The sequence below is a fragment of the Macaca nemestrina genome, chromosome 5, assembly GCF_043159975.1.
Source record: "Macaca nemestrina isolate mMacNem1 chromosome 5, mMacNem.hap1, whole genome shotgun sequence".
NCBI classification, from domain to species: Eukaryota; Metazoa; Chordata; class Mammalia; order Primates; family Cercopithecidae; genus Macaca; species Macaca nemestrina.
Window position 1 is genome coordinate 181,242,144 of NC_092129.1, and position 20,609 is coordinate 181,262,752.

General features: G+C 46.1%; 1 protein-coding gene across 4 annotated transcripts in view; it reads left to right on the forward strand.

The window, feature by feature from the left end:
• The first annotated feature begins 13,869 nt into the window (after positions 1–13,869).
• Positions 13,870–20,609, forward strand: part of LOC105487418 (serpin family B member 6) — a 36,829-nt gene continuing 30,089 nt past the window's right edge. The window contains exon 1 of one of the 4 annotated variants that reach the window (XM_071097729.1): positions 13,870–13,888. The gene's annotated coding sequence lies outside the window, so the exon portion shown is untranslated. Of the gene's footprint in view, positions 13,889–14,011; positions 14,033–18,108; positions 18,128–19,787; positions 19,887–20,609 lie in introns of those variants that run through there. The other 3 variants (XM_071097728.1, XM_071097731.1, XM_071097727.1) reach the window with 3 other exon arrangements.

A 20,609-nucleotide genomic window follows, 5' to 3' on the forward strand; every position in this document is an offset into this window, starting at 1 on the left:
TTGATTTCTGGTGTCCTAGAAATAGAGACCAGAAACATTGATGTCCCACTCCAACAATAGAGCAGAAGGAAGGAAGGTTTCCCCTGTGTTTAGAATGTTCCTAATGAAAATAACTGCAACTGTTGATTGCACTTCCTGAGAGTCGTTGGGACTTTCCCTCTCATATACTTACTGGTTCATTCGTTCGTTCATTTTGCTTTAACTCACAGTGGAACTGCCCATCCTAAGGTGTAGTGCTGGCATTGGTCTATGTATTGATGATGTTCTCCTTGTCTTCAGAGGTGAGAATGTGCCCTCTCTCTGAGATGCCCTCTTGCCCCTAAGCTCCCCAGCGGGGAACAGGCTGCCTTGTCTCGTGAGTCCAGATCCTGGGAGCAGCTTTCATTTACGAATGCAACGGCAGGTCCTGGGAGCATTGGCGCCTGCGCGCCCATCATGCGAGTCTGTGACGCAACGTCACCACCTTGTGGCAGCGAGGAGAGATCACAACGTGGACTGAGCAAGCTGCTCCCTGCTTGGGGTTGGAAGCTGGACTGTCCTAGTTCCCTGGGTCTTTTGAATAGTGTAAGTTGAACGGTGGTAGATTCCAGGACAGTTCAGGAGGAGCCCATCGTCAAAAGGAAAATAACAGGACTTCCTGCTAATCTGGTATTGGAGCTGAGCAATTACTGCAAACAAATGAGATGTGACCATAATTGCATCCTGAGTTTAAGGAGGAGGTCATGCTACTAAAACGAGATAGTCAGCTCCAACGACGAACATCATATCTGGGTGTTTCCAGATTCTCACTTTTCATTTAATCCCCAGCCTTAGTGGAATGCAAGAGTCGGAGTCGGCATTCTGGGCAGGGAGGCAGCTGAGGCACGTACACATCTCTTCTTCCCAACACCCCATGTTTCTAATTCTGGATAAAATGGACCATAATGGTGCTAAGGTAAGGCTAAACTAGCTGAGCCACCTCCTGAAGAGGTCATTGCTTTTGTTTTTATTTAATGAAATTTATTTTCCTTCTCTACCAGCATCCCCATCCCTTTGGAAAACTGCTTCTTCATAACAACATAAAGGTTTTTGGATTTTTTGTTTTGGTTTGTGGGTAGCAAAATCTGTATAACATGGAATTTACTATTTTCACCATTTTAAGTGTACAGTTCAGTGACATTAATTACCTTCAGAGTGCTGTGCAACTATTACAACTATTTATTTCCAAAGCGTTTTCATCATCCCAAATAGAAACACTCGGGTCGGGCGCCATGGCTCATGCTTGTAATCCCAGCACTTTCGGAGGCAGAGGTGGGCAGATCACTTGAGGTCAAAAGTTTGAGACCAGCCTGGCCAACATGGTGAAACCCCGTCTCTACTAAAAATAAAAAAATTTGCCAGGTGGTGTACACCTGTAATCCCAGCTACTCAGGAGGCTGAGGCAGGAGAATTGCTTGAACCCAGGAGGTGGAGGCTGCAGTGAGCTGAGATCGTGCCACTGCACTCCAGCCTGAATGACAGAGACCCTGTCTCAAACAAAAACAAAAACAGGCCGGGTGCGGTGGCTCCCACCTGTAATCCCAGCACTCTGGGAGGCCGAGGCGGGCGGATCGCGAGGTCAGGAGATCGAAACCATCCTGGCTAACATGGTGAAACCCCGTCTCTACTAAAAATACAAAAAAAATTAGCTGGGCGTGGTGGCGGGCGCCTGTAATCCCAGCCACTCGGGAGGCTGAGGCAGGAGAATGGTGTGAACCCAGGAGGTGGAGCTTGCAGTGAGCGGAGATGGTGCCACTGCACTCCAGCCTGGGAGACAGAGCAAGACTCCGTCTCACCAGAAAACAAAAACAAAAACAAACAGAAACACTGCACTTATTGGATAATAAATCCCCATTCTGCCCTCCTTCCACTCCTGGTAGCCTCTAATCTACTTTCTGTCTCCATGAATTTGTCTATTGCATATATTTCTTATAAGTGGAATCCTACAAGATGTGGCCTTTTCACTCCACTTATTTCCCTCAAAAACCTTGTTGCTGAGTTTCATCCATGTTGTAGCATGTATCAGAAGTTCATTGCTTTTTATGGCTGAATAATAGAAAAATGTGTATACCACGTGGCCAACATGGGGAAACCCAGTCTCTACTAAAAACACAAAAATTAGCCGGGTGTGGTGGCGGGCACCTGTAATCCCAGCTACTCGGGAGGCTGAGGCAGGAGAATTGCTTGAACTCGGGAGGCGGAGGTTGCAGTGAGCTGAGATCGTGTCATTGCACTCAAGCCTGGGCAACAAGAGCAAGACTCTGTCTCAAAAAAAAAAAAAAAAAAAAGGAAAGAGAAAGGAAGGAAGGAAAAAAGGAAGGAAGGAGAGAAAGAAAGAAAGAAGCAACGAAGGAAGGAAGGAAAGAAGAAAGAAAGGAGAGAAAGAAAGAGAGAAAGAGAGAGAGCGAGAGAAAGAAAGCAAGCAAAGAAAGAAAGAAAGAAAGAAAGAAAGAAAGAAAGAAAGAAAGAAAGAAAGAAAGAAAGAAAGAAAGAAAGAAAGAAAGAAGCAACGAAGGAAGGAAGGAAGGAAGCAACGAAGGAAGGAAGGAGGGAAGGAAGGAAGGAAGGAGTATATACCAGGCATTGTTTATCCATTTATCCACTCATCTGTTGTTTGACTATTGTGAATAATATTGCAATGATTATCGGTGTACGAGTATCTGTTTCAGTCCCCGTGTTCAGTAATTTTGGTTATACACCTTGGAGTGGAATTGTTGGTATTACAACAATTCTATGGTCATTCTATGTTTAGCTTTCTGAGGAACAGCCAAACTCTTTTCCACAGTGTCTACACCATTTCACATTTTCACCAACAATGTACGCAGGTTCCAACTTCTCTACATTCTCACGCACATTTGTTATGTTTCTTTTCTTCCCTCTAAATTATAGCCATCCTTGCTAGTGGGAAGTGGTATCTCATTGTGGTTTTGATTTGCATTTCCCTAAGGACTAATGACTTTGAGCATCTTTTCAGGTGCTTACTGGCCATTTGTATACCTTTCTTAGAGAAATGTCTATTCAAGTCCTTTGCTGACCATTTAATTGGGTTGTTTGTCTATTTGTTGTTGAGGTGTAGGTTTTTCGTTTGTTTTTTGAGACAGAGTTTCACTCTTGTTGCCCAGGCTGGAGTGCAGCAGCTTGATCTCCACTCACTGCAACCTCTGCCTCCCGGGTCCAAGTGATTCTTGTGCCTTAGCGTCCAGAGTAGCTGGGATTACAGGAATGCGCCGCCACACCTGGCTAAGTTTGTATTTTTGTATTTTTTAGGGACAAGGTTTCTCCATGTTGGTCAGGCTGGTCTCAAACTTCCAACCTTAGGTGATCCACCCACCTCGGCCTCCCACCACGCCCGGCTGAGTTGTAGGTATTCTTTGTATATTCCGGATGTTATCAGATACAGGATTTGCAAATATTTTCTCCCATTCTGTAGGTTGTCTTTCACTTTCTTGAAAATGTCCTTTGATATAAAAGTTTCACATTTTTTATGAACTCCAATTTACCTATTTTTTGTTGTTTCTTCCTGGGCTTTTAGTGTCTTGTGTAAGAACCCATTGCCAAACACAAGATCATGAAGATTTACTCTTACGTTTTCCTCTATATGACTTTAGTTGTTATATTTAGGTTGTGAATTATTTTTCACATATGCTGTGAAGTAGAGCCCAACTTTAGTCTTGCATGTGGAAATCCATTTCTCTCACAGCATATATTAAAGAAACTATTATTTCATCAATGAATGGACTTGGCACTCTTGTCAAAAATTCATTGGCCACAGAGGTATGGATTTATTGAGGATCCCTTGTACATCTCTTGCGGCTTTCAAGATTCTCCCTATGTCTTATACAGGCATATCTGCCTTATTCTACTTCTCCTTATAGGACTTCCAAAGATGTTGCATTTTTTTACAAATTGAAGGTCTGTGGCAATCCTGTGTCAAGCAAGTCTATCTATATGTGATCAATATTATTATCAATTATTATATTGTGAGTCCTCAGAAAGGTTACATAATCTGTTGACACCTCTAGCATGGGGTGGTGACACATATAACAGATACTGACACCCTGTCTGTCACCGAACTGTGTGTGGATTGATCAAAGCAATCCTTGAGTGAGTCTAGTTTCCCCTCTGGTAAGACCTACCTAAATGGAGAAAAAATATTTTCTCAGCATTTACATTAATCTAGATTTAGATATAGTTGTCCTCCTGTATTTGTGTGTTCCATATCTGCTGATTTCTGTTGATTCAACCAACCTCCAATGGAATATATTTGAAAAAAAAAAAAAAAAGCAAAACAACAATAGAAAAATACAAATAAAAAAATACAGTGTACCAACTATTTATATAGCATTTACATTGTATTAGATGTGTGAGATTACAATGGAATCTAGAGATTATTTACAGTATATGGGAGGATGTGCAAAGGTTATGTGTCAATACTATGCCATTTTCTATCAGGGATTTGAGCATCTGTGGATTTTGATGTATGTGAGGGGTCCTGGTCCCAGTCCTCCATGAATACCCAGGATTGACTACATATTTTTGGATGTTAAACCACCTTGCAGAACTTAAAAAAAAGTTATCAAGTAAACAATCTTCAGGTGAAATAGTCCATATCAGTACCATCCTTCAAGTATTAGTTGTTTATCAGTCAGATTACTAGTAAGACTGACATAACTTTGATCAGACCATGTTTCTGAACAATTCATATGCCTAAACTGAACATTAGTTTCTCGTTCTCATGCAACACAGAGCCTGTTTTTCTTTGCACATTGTCTGATTTTCATATGTGCTTGACACAAGTTCCTATGGCTTTACTAGTGTGTAGGATTTTCAACTGTATCACAGGACTTGGGAATATGGAGAGAATGGCAGGGCACAGTGGCTCACGCTTGTAATCCTAGCACTTTGGGAGGCCAAGGCGGGCGAATCACGCGGTCAGGAGATCGAGACCATCCTGGCTAACACAGTGAAACCCCGTCTCTACTAAAAATACAAAAAAAATTAGTCAGGCGTTGTATCGGGCGCCTGTAGTCCCAGCTACTGGGGAGGCTGAGGCAGGAGAATGGCATGAACCCGGGAGGCAGAGCTTGCAGTGAGCCGAGATCGCACCAGTGCACTCCAGCCTGGGCCACAGAGTGAGACTGTGTCTCAAAAAATAAAAAATAAAAAAAAAGAAAGAAAATGGAGAGAATGGAAAATGTAAGAAGGAGTGTAGACACTAAAATCTTAGACTCAATACCCTTATAACACATGGCCTTCTTCTAAGGAGGGTAGGTTCCTGTCTTAGTCTGTTTTGTGTTGCTGTAAAGGAATACCTGAGCCTAAGTAATTTATAAAGAAAAAAGGTTTATTTGGCTAATGGCTCTGAATGGTTGGAACGTTCAAGGTTGGGCATCTGCATCTGGTAAGGGCCTCAGATGCAGATGCCCTACTCATGGTGAAAAGCGAAGGAGAACTGGAGTGTGCAGAGATTACATGGCAAGACAGTAAGCAAGAGAGAAAGGAGGGAAGTCCAGGATTGTTTCTAACAACCAGCTCTGGAAGAAATCACTCACCCCTGAGGGAGGGCATTCATCTATTCATAAGGATCTGGCCCTGCAACCTACTCACCTCCCATTAAGCCCCACTCCAACACTGGTGATCAAATTTCAACTTGAGGTCAGGCTTGGTGGTGCTCACCTGTAGTCCCAGCTACTCCAGAGGCTTAGGTGGGAGGCTTGCTTGAGCCCAGGAGTTCAAGGCTACAGTGAGTCATGATCACACCACAGCACTCCAGCCTGGGTAACAGAGCAAGGCCCTGTCTCTATGAAAACAAGAAAAAAGATGAAACAAATTTCAACATGAGGTTTGGAAGGAACAAACATCTAAATCACAGTAGTTCCTGACCTGAAGCTATTGTCATGTTATTGATGTATATAATTTAGAAATATGTCACTAACAGTCAATACTTAGGTCTAGAAAACTCTTAAAGTGGCCAAAGCAAGTGCTTTGAAACCAAAGTGGCATTAAAAAAATAAAAAATAAAAAAATCTACTGTTTTTCTTAGAAAGTCTTGAAACAATGAGCTATAGAGATCCTGTCTTATCTATACAGCTAGAGAGCATAACAAATTTTACTTTTATCACAAATAAATTTTGTCTTAATATGACTTTTATTTATATTTATCTTTTTACATTTCAAAAACACTATGTTATTCATTTGAATGACTTATAATTCTTGAGTTACCTGGACACTGTATTGTCATTGTCAGTTATTATATTTCGCATGCATTACTTAGTAAAGAAAAATTTTTACCAAGGCCTGATTTCTCAGGCATATTGATATAACATATAATTAAAGGTGTTGTTGATAAACAAGAAGTTTCTCAAGAATATTATTTGTTTGTTCATAAATTACTACGGTAAAATTAAATCCCTCTTTTCTGCTGACTATTTTTAAAATACTTAGGCTGATATTAATGAAAAAACTGTGAAACCCAAATGAAGCCTGGAGTTAATAGTAATGTACCAGTGTTGGGATCTTAGTTTCCACAAATGTATCTATTTTACTTTAATATCTTTAAGATGCAGAGCACTCCCACAATGATTAGGAGACACACAGGATAGAAATAGTTTATTACTCACAGGTCCGGGGGTACATGGCATACTTGGAGGCCACATTCACGGAAATCGGGGAGTGCAGGCAGAGAGACCAAGAGAGCAACCCATGGGCCAACACCTTTATTGGGTCCAGGGTGCTATCCCAACAGGTTTCCCATGGGGAGTTTTATTTGGTCGTTTACAGCAAGCAGGCATGAGTTCCAGGAGGCTGCACAGTGACTGAGTTGTGGGCCCTCCGTCATATCTGCACATTCTACATGGGGTGTGAGGGTCAGTGTGGCCAATAGGTTGTATGCAGCTGTGCCATAGGGAAGTGGTCAACAGGAGGTAGTTGTATGAGGCAGATATCTGGATCTACCACGTAAAAGAAATGGGAGAAGGTGGAGAACCAGCAACTTTGTCCAGGGTGATTGAGCCTTGATTTTGGTATGGGAAAGTCCAATGTATATTCAAAATGGATGGGGAGGCAACCTGACATAAGAATTCACAACACTACCATGGTAATATGTTACCATTGGGGAAACTGCGTTAGGGGTATATGGTAACTACCTGTATTATCCAACTTTTCTGTGAATCTAAAGTTATTCCAAAGTAAAAAAAAAAAATTGTATTAAAAATAACTATTATAGGGCTGGGCGTGGTGGCTCACGCCTGTAATCCCAGCACTTTGGGAGGCCGAGGCGTGCGGATCACAAGGTCAGGAGATCAAGACCATCCTGGCAGTGAAACCCCGTCTCTACTAAAAATATAAAACATTAGCCGGGCGTGGTGGCGGCGCCTGTAGTCCCAGCTGCTCGGAAGGCTGAGGCAGGAGAATGGCGTGAACCCAGGAGGCGGAGCTTTCAGTGAGCCAAGATTGTGCCACTGCGCTCCAGCCTGGACAACAGAGACTCCGTCTCAAAAAAAAAAAATAATAATAATAATAATAATAACTATTATAAATAAAAGTTTAGTGACACTAAAATCCCTGCTTTAAAATATCTTGTGAGCTAGCAGAGTACATTTCTAACTTATATATGCTGTTAACTATGAGAAGATCTCCCCCAAAATCATGTTTTTCTAATTTCTTATAAAAATACAAATACAAACCTGCTTATTGACTGCATCTCATTAGCTGTTATTCTTTTGGACTGATTGAATTATTCTAAGTTGCTTTTCCAGTTTCATCTAATAAAAAGAAAGATTGGATCAGACATGAACGGTGTATAAATTAGTACAAGAAAATCTCTTTTCTGAATCAAATATTGATCCTACAGTTTAGGATTTTATTTATTTGTTTAATTTATTTTGAGACAGGGTCTCATTCTGTTGTCCAGGCTGGAGTGCAGGAGCGCCGTATCTCAGCTCACTGCAACCTCCGCATCCCGGGCTCAAGCAATTCTGGTGCCTCAGCTTCCTGAGTAGCTGGGACTACAGGTGAGCACCACCATACCCGGCTAAATTTTTTATTGTATTTTTAGTAGAGACAGGGTTTCATCATGTTGGCCAGGCTGGTCTTCAACTCCTGGCCTCAAGTGATCCACCAGCCTCAGCCTCCCAAAGTGCTAGGATTACAGGAGTGAGCCACCATGCCCAGCCTAGTTTAGGATTAAACAACGGTTCTATGCCTTAATGCCAGATATAGAACATAGTAATAACTATTTTATTACAATTTATGTAATTATTTTAATTATTTTATGTCTTTAAGAAACATTTTGCCTCTGTCACATCTCACATTACAATGGCAAAAAAATTCCTTATGTTTGTGTTCTAACAAATTAAAAGTTGTGTGTCACTGTGAATTCAAAAAGAGAATCGGGTGACAAGTGAACTGGGATCATGGAAACCAAATCAGAATAAAGCGAGCCCGGCACAATACTATCTTGGAGGCTGACCAGTTAGAAGGTCTTAAACATAATCTATTTTAAACAAACAGTAAAGGGAAAAAGATTAACCTAGAAGCCTCAGATCATTAAGATTCAGTCAGGCAGGCATTCCCTTAAAAAGTGTTTACTGGCCGGGCGCGGTGGCTCAAGTCTGTAATCCTAGCACTTTGGGAGGCCCAGACGGGCGGATCACGAGGTCAGGAGATAGAGACCATCCTGGCTAACACGGTGAAACCCCGTCTCTACTAAAAAAATACAAAAAACTAGCCGGGCGAGGTGGCGGGCTCCTGTAGTCCCAGCTACTCGGGAGGCTGAGGCAGGAGAATGGCGTGAACCCGGGAGGCGGAGCTTGCAGTGAGCTGAGATCCGGCCACTGCACTCCAGCCTGGGCGACAGAGCGAGACTCCGTCTCAAAAAAAAAAGTGTTTACTGAGCACCTTCTCTGTGTCAGTCACTATTTGGGGCATAAAGGACTCACTTCTCAGCAAAAACAAACTCTCATTCCCTGGTCTCCTTGAGTCATGGAGCTGGCAGGCTAGTGAGAAAACCGGGAACTGGTGCAAAGAATGACTGCGAAATAAATTGTGGTCACCTTGAAGACACATGCATGCGTATGCGGGTGAAGCTTTTTAAATAAAGAAGCTTTAAGTGGGGGAAATTACACGATTACACGATTTCTTCCCTTAGTGCAAATATATACAGCCTGTCTTTTTGAAAGGGTCACGGTAGATGATTATGCTCTGTTAACCTCATTTGTTGTCAGGGAAAATTAAAACTATTTAAGGGTAGTGTCAGCAGGAATCTTGGTTCCTGCCAGTTTTGTTGTTTGTTAGCATATCTTCCTTTACAGGTAGCATGGTTTCATTTTTGTAAAAATGCTGCATAAATATAGCTGGGTCTGTTACCCATCGTAGTGCCTGCTGATTTCTCTGGACCGACTCTGCTTTTGTTGCCCCATGCGATAGCATATGTGACAGAGCTAAATCCCTACTCATCTTTAACTCTGCTTATTTTCAGGAAAAAGAATGCCTGGGTTCTGAAGTCCCTTTTTAGGACGAAACCAGCTGAAGCTGGCGAAATCCAAGATGGCACCTCTGAAGAACCTCTGGCTTCATTATCATCCTGTTTTCACGCTAAGTGACACTCCCACCAGCGCCATGACAGTTGACAGTCGCCGTGACAACGGCTGGAAGAGACCAAGAAGGGACAGAAAAAAGGGGTTCCTTGATTCCAGGAAAATCTCCGTCCTTTCTCAAGAAAAGCATGAATATTCCCCCCCTTGCTCTTAATGCCCCGCCCCTTCATTTAAGGCAACTTACGCCTTTAACTTCCCAGCTCTCACAAGCTAAGCTGATTTCAGATCGTCTAGTTCCACAGCCATTGAATAAAGCCTGAACTGCTTGATACTCACTTTCAGTTTCGTGTATTGGCCTCACCACACAACAGGAAAGACCCCCTTTTGGGATAACCGGGACTCCCAGTAATATTTCCATATATACATATCTTAATATATGCAAAGACGTCTGGGGGACAACGCAGAAGTCTGTTTCATTCTTTACTTTCTATAATTCTGGATTGCTTGAGTTTGTTACAAGGACACATGTTACATTTGCAACATTTTTAAACTAAAGTGTATGCATTATAGAACAGTCCTCTGGGCTGAGCTTGGACTTCAAGTGGAAAGGCTTACCTTTGCAGAATTAAAAACAGCATCGAAACATTCTGTGGCAAGAAGTCCTGCGAGTCTTCTCGCCCCAGCCCGGTTTCCCGCAGGCCTCAGCCTCATCCCCCAAGGCCCCATCCTGAGAGCCCGCAGGCCCCAGCCTCATCCCCCAAGGCCCCATCCTGAGAGCACGCAGGCTCCAGCCTCATCCCCCAAGGCCCCATCCTGAGAGCACGCAGGCTCCAGCCGCGTCCTCCCAGGCGTGGCGAGCCGGGTGGAGGGAGCGCTCCGCCACCCGGGGGCAGTGCGGCGCCGACCGCGGGCTGCTGGCCCGTCCCAGGGCACCCAGGCGCGCTCCGCTGCAGAGGGCCGGGCGCTGAGGGGCGGGCCCTTGCCAGGCAGCAGGTGCTCCCGGCGCAGCTGGGAGGAAGGAACGCCCCCGGGAGTGGGCGGCGGCCGAGGGACCCTGGAACGGTCCTCCCCGGCGGAGCGCCCCGCAGCCCCCGTCACCCCGCGCGGACCGGGGGTTGGGGTTGGCCTGGGGTCTCCCACTCCGCGCAGGAAGGAGCCGCTTGGCAGCGCGGGCGGTGCCTGTTGCTTTCAGAATCCCCAAACCGCTTTTGTCTGGGTGTAGCTCAGCTCACATCCCCGATGCAAGTCTCTCCCCGCTCGGCTCCGCCTCCCTCTCGGTGACTCATCCCACACCGAGCCCTGCGACTCACCCTGTCGCTTTCTTTGTTCATCCAGGAGCGCGGCGCCATCTCTGAGCCCCGCCTCCCCTACAGTGCTCTGTGCTGAGGTCGCACGTTCTCTCCTCCCTCTCCGGGCTGGGGAGGCGCAGGTAGAGCTCCCTGGCTCTTGGCCCTTCCCAGGCCACCAGGCAACAGCAGCCTCCGCCTTCGTTTCCCTTGGTCACTTCAGGCGCATGCTTGGAGGATTTTAGCATCTGACTCAGCTTCCCCGCGGTCCTTCCCTCCACCAGCATCCAGTCACGCCTCTGCAGCCTTCAGTGTCCCGGAGAGGACTGACCAATCTGACCATCAGATCCTATCCAGCCCAATTGGAAGGCCACTGCGGCTCAACAGTGGCCACCCACTCCTGCCCCACCTGGAGCCCCAAACTGCTCAGCTCCTTCTCTAAAACTCTCCCCTCTTTTGTTTGTTGTGAATAACTCTCTTCCCTGGTTCTTTGCACACCTCTCTGGCCTCTCCTTGTCTCTTTCTGGTTATTTTTTTCCCTATTCTCCCTTATGCACTGGCCTTCCTGGGGGTCCCTGCTCTCCCTGCAAAACCTCACCACACCCATGACTTCAGCTATATCCATTTCACCTCACGTTAACATCTGGTGCCTAGACCTCTCTCCCAAGCCTTTCACACTATGCCAAAAAGGAAATGCATTTTCTCCTCTAAATTTGCTCACCTTCCTGTTTTCTCAATCTTATTTATTGTCACAGCCATTCCTCTGCTGGTCCAAGTCAGCAGTCTGAGAGTCATGCTAGACTCCTCCTTCCTTATCTACCCATCCACCAATCCCCAAGCCCTGTCTATCCTCCTTTTTTTTCAGTCGGAGTCTTTCTCTGTTGCCCAGGCTAGAGTGCGATGGCACCATCTCAGCTCACTGCAACCTCCGCCTCCTGGGTTCAAGTGATTCTCCTGCCTCAGCCTCCTGAGTAACTGGATTACAGACGCGTGCCACCACGCCCAGCTAATTTTTGTATTTTTAGCAGAGATGGAGTTTTGCCATGTTGGCCAGGCTGGTCCTGAACTCCTGACCTAGTGACATGTCCACTTCTGCCTCCCAAAATGCTGGGATTATAGGCATGAGCCACTGTGCCTGGTCATCTATCCTCCTTTTTTTTTTTTTTTTTTTTTTTTTTTTGAGACGGAGTCTCGCTCTGTCGCCCAGGCTGGAGTGCAGTGGCCGGATCTCAGCTCACTGCAAGCTCCGCCTCCCGGGTTTACGCCGTTCTCCTGCCTCAGCCTCCTGAGTAGCTGGGACTACAGGCGCCCGCCACCTCGCCCGGCTAGTTTTTTGTATTTTTAGTAGAGACGGGGTTTCACCGTGTTAGCCAGGATGTTCTCGATCTCCTGACCTCGTGATCCGCCCGACTCGGCCTCCCAAAGTGCTGGGATTACAGGCTTGAGCCACCGCGCCCGGCCTATCCTCCTTTTTAAATAGCTCTGCCATCTGTGCCTGTCTCCCCTGACAGCTCACCCTCACCCTATTTGTCCACGTTGCTGCAGAGTCGTCTTTTCCATACACCAGGAGTCCCCAACCCCCGGGCCACAAACTGGACTGGTCTGTAGCGTGTTAGGAACCAGGACACACAGCAAGAGATGAGCCACCAGCGGGTGAGCTAGTGAAGCTGTATCTGTATTTGCAGCTGCCCCCATTGCTTGCATTACCACTAGAGAGCTCCGCCTCCTATCAGATCAGGCAGCATTAGATTCTTACGGGAGCACAAACCCTACTGTGAACTGCACACACCAGGGATCTAGGTTGCGCACTCCTTATGAGAATCTAATGTCTGATAATCTGCCATTGTCTTTGTCACCCCCAGATGGGACCATATACTTGCAGGAAAACAAGCTCAGGGCCCCCACTGAAAATAAAGTGCACAATAAGTGTAATGTGCTTGAATCATCCCAAAACCATCCTCTCCCGTCCATGGAAAAATAGTCTCCCACAAAACCCGTCCCTGGTGCCAAAAAGGTTGGGAGGGCTGCCATATATAACTCTAATGATGAGACCATGAAGCTCAGAATCCTCCAGAGGCTCTCCACTGCCTGTAAGATGAAATAAAACTTATAGGTATGACTTATCCATAAGTGCCCAGTCTAAACTGCCTCATATTTAATTATATAGTAAGCTATTTGTTTCCTTAAACATATGTATTTTGGCCCATTTCCCAGTCTCCTAGGTAGGAATATGCTCCTGTGTCACCTGGCCAGCTCATGCTCTTTCTCATTCTCAGCTCAAGTGTTAGGGACTGTATGATACCCTTCTTGATTCTCCCAGTCAGATGTATTGTTGCCACTTTTTCTTATCACTTATCCTTTTATCCTTAGCACCATTAAAGCAAATATCACATCATATTTCACTTGTTTGCACATCTGTCTGCCATCTTGAACCTAGGGACCGTGTTGCCTGTCTTCATGTCCCCAGTCCCTAGTGTAGCTCCCAGCCTATAGAGAGTGCAGAATAAAAGTTTGTAGAACGAGGCTGGGCGCGGTGGCTCATGCTTGCAATCCCAGCACTTTGTGAGGCCAAGGTGGGCAGATCACGAGGTCAGGAGTTTGAGACCAGCCTGACCAACATGGTGAAACCTTGTCTGTACTAAAGACACAAAAAATAACAAGGTGTGATGGCACGTGCCTGTAATCCCAGCTACTCAAGAGGCTGAGGCAAGAGAATCGCTTGAAACCAGGAGGTAGAGGGTGCAGTAAGCTGAGACCGCACCACTGCACTCCAGCCTGTGTGACAGAGTGAGACTCCGTCTCAAAAAAAAAAAGTTTGTAGAATGAATGAAACAGTTAGTCACACCACAGTTAGTGAGTCCTCGTTACTTCATCAAGGCTGGGTATTTTGTGTAATAAAGTTATTAAAGCTGATAAGCAGAGATCAAGTTACCCAAAGAATAGCACTGCCCGTAATCTAAAGAACTTTGCCCTCAGGTTGCTTAGGTAACGGGAAGGAAAAGAACTTCCCTCTGTTCTTGGGCGGATCTTACATTGCTTTTGGAAGAGGTAATGGACTTGGGAAAGAAAGGAGTATGTGTATTGAAGGAATGGTTAGGTGGGAGGAGTCAGACAGGAAGGCTGCAATAGCCCGTCACTCAACCCTGGCTGCTTTATCATTGGGGCTCAGTGAACAGATTATCTGTTTTCATGGTAAGAGGTTGGGGTTCTCTACTTCAGGTGGGCACTGAGAAAGTGAATTGCTCGCCTTTGTTTAAAAATAATGAAAATGGGCCGGGCGCATTGCTCATGCCTGTAATCCCAGCACTTTGGGAGGCTGAGGCAGGTGGATCACTTGAGGTCAGGAGTTTGTGACCAGCCTGGCCAACGTGGTGAGATCCTGTCTATACTAAAAATACAAAAATTAGCCAGGCATGGTGATGGTCACCTGTAATCCCAGCTACTAGGGAGGCTGACACAGGAGAATCGCTTGAACCCAGGAGGCGCAGGTTGCAGTGAGCCGAGATCTCGCCACTGCAGTCCAGCCTGGGTGACAGAGCAAGACTCTGTCTCAAAAACAAACAAACAAAAAACCAAAAATAATGAAAATGTCTGCCCACCCTTCACTAAGTAGACATAATGAAAATGCATATCTTGTGCCCTCTTTTGCTTTTATTCCGTAATACCCAAGCCCACGTTTTGGAATTAAGCCCCACACCCTTTGTGTGAAAGCCACGCGGCTCTTCAAAGGACCCCTTTAGGGGGAGCATTAAGTTTGCCCAAGGAGGCACCCTTCTGGGTCTTCAAGGCCACCTGGCTGCAATGCAGTCCAATTCCAGCCTGTGTCTCCCAGAGCACCCCCTGTGCCAGGGTGGCAGGTTCCGAGGGGTGTGTCCACCATGGCACCAGACACACACCTGTAATGTGTGTCCATGTGAAGAGACCAGCAAACAGCCTTTGTATGGGCAACAAGGCTGTTTGTTTTACCTAGGTGCAGGTGAGCTGAGTCCAAAAAGAGAGTCAGCAAAGGGTGGTGGGATTATCATTAGTTCTTACAGGTTTGGGACAGGTGACGAGTTAGGAGCAATGTTTTGCAGGCAAGGGGTGGATCTCACAAAGTACATTCTCAAAGGTGGGTAGAATTACAAAGAACCTTCTTAAGGGTGGGGAGAATTACAAAGAAGCTTCTTAAGGGTGGGGGAGACTACAAAGTACATTGATCACTTAGGATGGGGCAGAAACAAATCACAATGGTGGAATGTCATCAGTTAAGGCTATTTTCACTTCTTTTGTGGATCTTCAGTTACTTCGGGCCATCTGGATGTGTACATGCAGGTCACAGGGGATATGATGGCTTGGCTTGGGCTCAGAGGCCTGACATTCCTGTCTTCTTATATTAATAAGAAAAACAAAATGAAATAATGGTAAAGTGTTGGGGCAGTGAAAATTTTGGGGGGTGATATGGAGAGATAATGGGCAATGTTTCTCAGGGCTGCTTCGAGCAGGATTAGGGGCAATGTGGGAACCTAGAGTGGGAGAGATTAAGCTGAAGCAAGATTTTGTGGTAAGGGGTGATACTGTGGGTTAGAAGAAACATTTGTTGTATAGAATGATTGGTGATGGCCCGGATACGGTTTTGGATGAATTGAGAAACTAAACGGAAGACACAAGGTCCAAATAAGAGAAGGGAAAAACAGGTATTAAACGACTAAGAATTGGGAGGACCCAGGGCATCCAATTACAGAGTGCCCAAGGGGGTTCAGCGTAATTACTTGCTTGGTTGGTGAGTTTTTGGGCTCTATCCTTGACCCTCCTTTTTAAGTAGGAGGCTGAGCTTGGTGAAGTGTGTTTTTAAAAGACCATTAGTCCATTCTACCTTTCCTGAAGATTGAGAACGGTAAGAGGTATGAAGGTTCCACTGAATACGAAGAGCCTGAGAAACTGCTTGGGTGTTTTGACTAATAAAGCCTGGTATGTTATCGGACTGTATAGAGGTGGGAAGTCCAAACCGAGGAATTATGTCTGACAAAAGGGAAGAAATGATCGTGGTGGCCTTCTCAGACCCTGTGGGAAAGGCCTCTACCTTCCAGTGAAAGTGACTACCCAGACCAAGAGGTATTTCAGTTTCCTAACTTGAGGCATGTGAGTAAAGTCAATTTGCCAGTCCTGGGTGGGGGCAAATCCCTGAGCTTGATGTGTAGGGAAGGGAGGAGGCCTGAACAATCCCTGAGGAGTAGAATAGCAGATGGAACACTGAGAAGTGATTTCCTTAAGGACAGATTTCCACGATGGAAAGGAAATGAGAGGTTCTGAGAGGCAGGCTAGCGGCTTGTAACCTACATGGAAGAGGTTATGAAATGATGATATTATAGAGTGGGCTTGTGAGGCTGGAAGGAGATATTTTCCTTTGTCCAAGAACCATTTGCCTTGTGTGGGAAGAGACTGATAGATGGAAGTTTCAGTGGGGGAGTAGGTGGGAGTGGCCAGATGAGAAGGAGAAAAACTGCCGTGAGGGATAGAAGTTGGAATGCTAGCTGCTTTTTTAGCTACCTTATCAGCATAAGCGTTGCCCTGAGCAATGGGATCTGATGCCTTTTGATGGCCCTTGCAGTGAATGACTCCAGCTTCCTCTGGAAGTAAAGCAGCCTTGAGAAGAGTTTTTATCAAGGAGGCATTAATGATGGAGGACCCTTGCATAGTGAGGAAACCTCTTTCTGCCCATGTAACAGCATGGTGGTGCAGGATATGGAAGGCATATTTACAGTCAGTATAAATATTGACGTGTAGTTCCTTTGCAAGAGTGAGGGCATGAATTAAGGCAATGAGTTCGGCTTACTGAGAGGTAGTAGAAGGGGGCAGAGTGGTAGCCTCAATGATAGATGTGGAAATACCATAACATAGCCTGCCTTTGCTGGTGAGTTGCAATCAGGACTGGTGGAACTGCCATCAATAAACCAAGTGTGATCAGGATGAGGAACAGGAAAGAAGGAAATATGGGGAAATGGAGTGAATGTTAGGTGGATCAGAGAGATACAGTCAAGGGAGTGGGGGCCAGCCTAAAACAGTAAGGTCAAGTTGGACAGAAAGGCTACAGGGCATGGTCCCAGCTCTTGTGTAAGGATTTTGATCCTGTACTTTGGCTCTGTACTTTGGCCCTGTACTTTGGCTGTGTGAAATGAAAAGGGTTGGGATGAATTAGGGAGAGCTAGTGTGGGGGCAGCTTCTAGGGCTGTTTTTAAGGAATGGAAAGAGGAGTGGCAAAAGGATTTAGGATCTGTGGGGTCAGCTAGGTTTGCTTTTGTGAGTTTACATAATGGTTTAGTCAGGATGGTGAAACTAGGTATCTGAAGGCGGAAGTACCTAACCATGCCTAGGAAGGAAAGGAGTTGTTATTTTGTAGAAGGGGTTCAGGTTTGGGAGATTAGCCAGACATGATCAGCAGGGAGAGCACGTGTGTTTTCATGAAGAATTACGCCGAGACAGGTAACAGATGAGGAAGAAATTTGGGCTTGACCGAAGTAATGGGGGCTGTCCCTGAAGCCTTGTGGCAGTACAGCCCAGGTAAGTTGCTGAGGCTGATGGGTGTCCAGGTCAGTCCAAGTGAAAGCGAAGAGAGGCTGGGATGAAGGGCGCAAAGGAATAGTAAAGAAAGCTTGTTTGAGATCCAGAACAGAATAACGGGTTGTGGAGGGAGGTATTGAGGATAGGAGAGTATATGGGTTTGGCACCATGGCGTGGATAGGCAAGACAATTTGGTTGATAAGGCGTAGATCCTGAACTAACCTGTAAGGCTTGTCTGGTTTTTGGACAGGTGAAATGGGGGAATTGTAAGGAGAGTTTATAGGCTTTAAAAGGCCATGCTGTAACAGGTGAGTGATAACAGGCTTTAATCCTTTTAAAGCCTGCTGTGGGATGGGATATTGGCTTTGAGTGGGGTAAGGGTGATTAGGTTTTTATGAGATGGTAAGGGTTGCATGATCGTCGCCAAGGAGGGAATAGAGGTGTCCTATACTTGTGGATTAAGGTGGGGAGATACAAGGGGAGGATGGGAAGGAGGCTTTGAACTGGGGAAAAGGGCAGCAATGAGGTGTGGCTGTAGCCAAGGAATAGTCAGGGAAGCAGATAATTTAGTTAAAATGCCTCAACCTAATAAGGGAACTGGGCAGGTGGGGATAACTAAAAAGAAGTGTTTAAAAGAGCATTGTACAAGTTGACACCAGAGTTGGGGAGTTTTAAGAGGTTTAGAAGCCTGGCTGTCAATACCCACAACAGTTATGGAGGCAAGGGAAACGGACCTTCGAAAAGAAGGTAAGGTGGAGTTGGTAGCCTCCATACTAATTTAGAAGGGGACAGACTTACCTTCCACTGTAAGAGTTACCCAAAGCGTCTGTGATGGTCCAGGAAGCTTCTGAGGCGATGGGGCAGCGTCAGTCTTCAGCCGCTAAGCTGAGAAGATCTGGGAAGGAGTCAGTCAGAGAGCCTTGGGCCAGAGTTCCAGGGGCTCTGGGAGTGGCTGCTGGGCGAGTTGGACAGTCTGATATCCAGTGGGGTCCTGTACAGATGGGACACGGCTTAGGAGGAATCCTAGACTGCGGGCATTCCTTGACCCAGGGGCCAGATGTCCGACACTTGAAGCAAGCTCCTGGGGGAGGAGGTTGTGGAGGAAGCCCTGGCAGCTGCGGTTCAGGCGTTTGGAGTTCTTGTGTCCTGGAGATGTGGCTGGGGTTTGTCTCACAGTGGAGGCAAGGAATTGCAACTCAGAAATACATTGCTACTTGGCCGCCTCTACTCTATTATTGTACACCTTGAAGGCGAGGTTAATTAAGTCCTGTTGTGGGGTTTGAGGGCCAGAATCTAATTTCTGGAGCGTTTTTTAATGTCAGAAGTAGGTTGGGTAATGAAATGTATATTGAGAACAAGACAGTCTTCTGGCCCCTATGGGTCTAGGGCAGTAAAACATCTAAGGTTGTTGTCAAACGGGCCATGAATTGGGCTGGGTTTTTACATTTGATGAAAAAGAACCTAAATGCTAACTGATCTGGGAGAGGTCAGATAAAGAAAAAGGAGCATTAACCTTGACTATGCCTTCAGCTCCAGCCACCTTTTTAAGAGAAAATTGTTGGGCAGGTGGGGGAGGGCTAGTCTCGGAAGGAAACTGTAAGACAGACAGGGTGTGAGAAGAGGAGGTGATAAAAGGATTATAGGGTGGAGGACTGGAGGCTGAGGAAGAATTGGGACCTGGCTCGGCCTGGCGAGGAGCAGCCTGGGGAGGAGGGGAGAGGTCAGATGGGTCCATAGAAAAGAAGGATTCAAAGGACTCAGAGCTTGGGATGGAGACTGAAGGAGAGAAAGAAGGAAGATTTGGGACGAGTGGCATTGGGGGCAGAGACTAGGGAGGGACCAATGGGTAAAAGAATGCCTGGACGTCAGGCACCTCAGACCATTTGCCCATTTTTCGACAAAAATTATCTAGATCTTGTAGGATAGACAAATCTGGCCACTTGGAACTACTGTCCAGTTTGTATTGGGGCCAAGCGGTATTGCAGAAGAAAATAAGGCATTTAAGTTTTAGGTCAGGTGTGAGTTGAAGAGGTTTTAAGTTCTTGAGAACACAGGCTAAGGAAGAAGAAGGGGGAATGGAGGGCGGAAGTTGCCCATAGTGAAGGAAGCAAGTTTAAAGAGAAAGGTAGAGACACGGAGAAGGGGGTGGGTGAGCAGCCCTGGGCTGCAACATGGGTGAGCAACCAAAGCAGGCATCCCTACAATTGACTTTCCACCAAGGGAATGTGGGTGAATGACCAGGGCAGGTGTCCCATGGTAATCTAGAGACACCAGAGTGTGGGTGAATAACCAGGCAGGCGTCCCTGTAGTGATTAAACACCAAGAGAAGGCTGCCTTCCTGAGTCCATGACCGGCGCCAGAGTTTTGGGTCCACGGATAAAATGTGTCTCCTTTGTCTCTACTACAGAGGAAAAAGAACTGGAATTGGAAGGACAGGGAGACTGAAGGATAGTGAGAGAGAGGCTGGAGAAGAGAGTTAAAAGACCGCTTACCCGATTTGAAATTGGTGAGATATGCCTTAGGCTGGTTGGTCTGAGGACCCGAGGTCGTAGGTGGATCTCTTCACGGAGTGAGGGTGAGGACAGGGGACTGGTCTCCAGAAGGAGTCCCTCTGACCCCGGTCTTCGGCACCAAATGTCACACGCGTCCGTGTGAAGAGACCACCAAACAGCCTTTGTGTGAGCAGCAAGGCTGTTGATTTCACCTGGCTGCAGGCGGGCTGAATCCGAAAAGAGAGTCAGCAAAGGGTGGTGGGACTATCATTAGTTCTTACAGGTTTTGGGATAGGCGGTGGAGTTAGGAGCAATGTTTTGGGGGCAGGGGGCGGATCTCACAAAGTACGTTCTCAAGGGTAGGGAGAATTACAAAGAACCTTGTTAAGGGTGGGGGAGATTACAAAGTACATTGATCAGTCAGGGTGGGGCAGAAACAAATCACAATAGTGGAATGTCATCAGTTAAGGCTATTTTCACTTCTTTTGTGGATCTTCGGTTACTTCTGGACATCTGGATGTGTACGTGCAGGTCACAGGGGATATGATGGCTTAGCTTGGGCTCAGAGGCCTGATAACACCAGCTGAATGTGGCCTCGTAATTGCTGAGCCCTGTTCGCAACATTTTTGTTTTCATGTTTACTTTTTCAGTTTTAGGAGCTTTGTTGTCACAGGAGCTTTGTATCCCTGGTCAAAACTACTCTGGTGAAGCTCTCTAGGTGACTCTAACTTGGCACA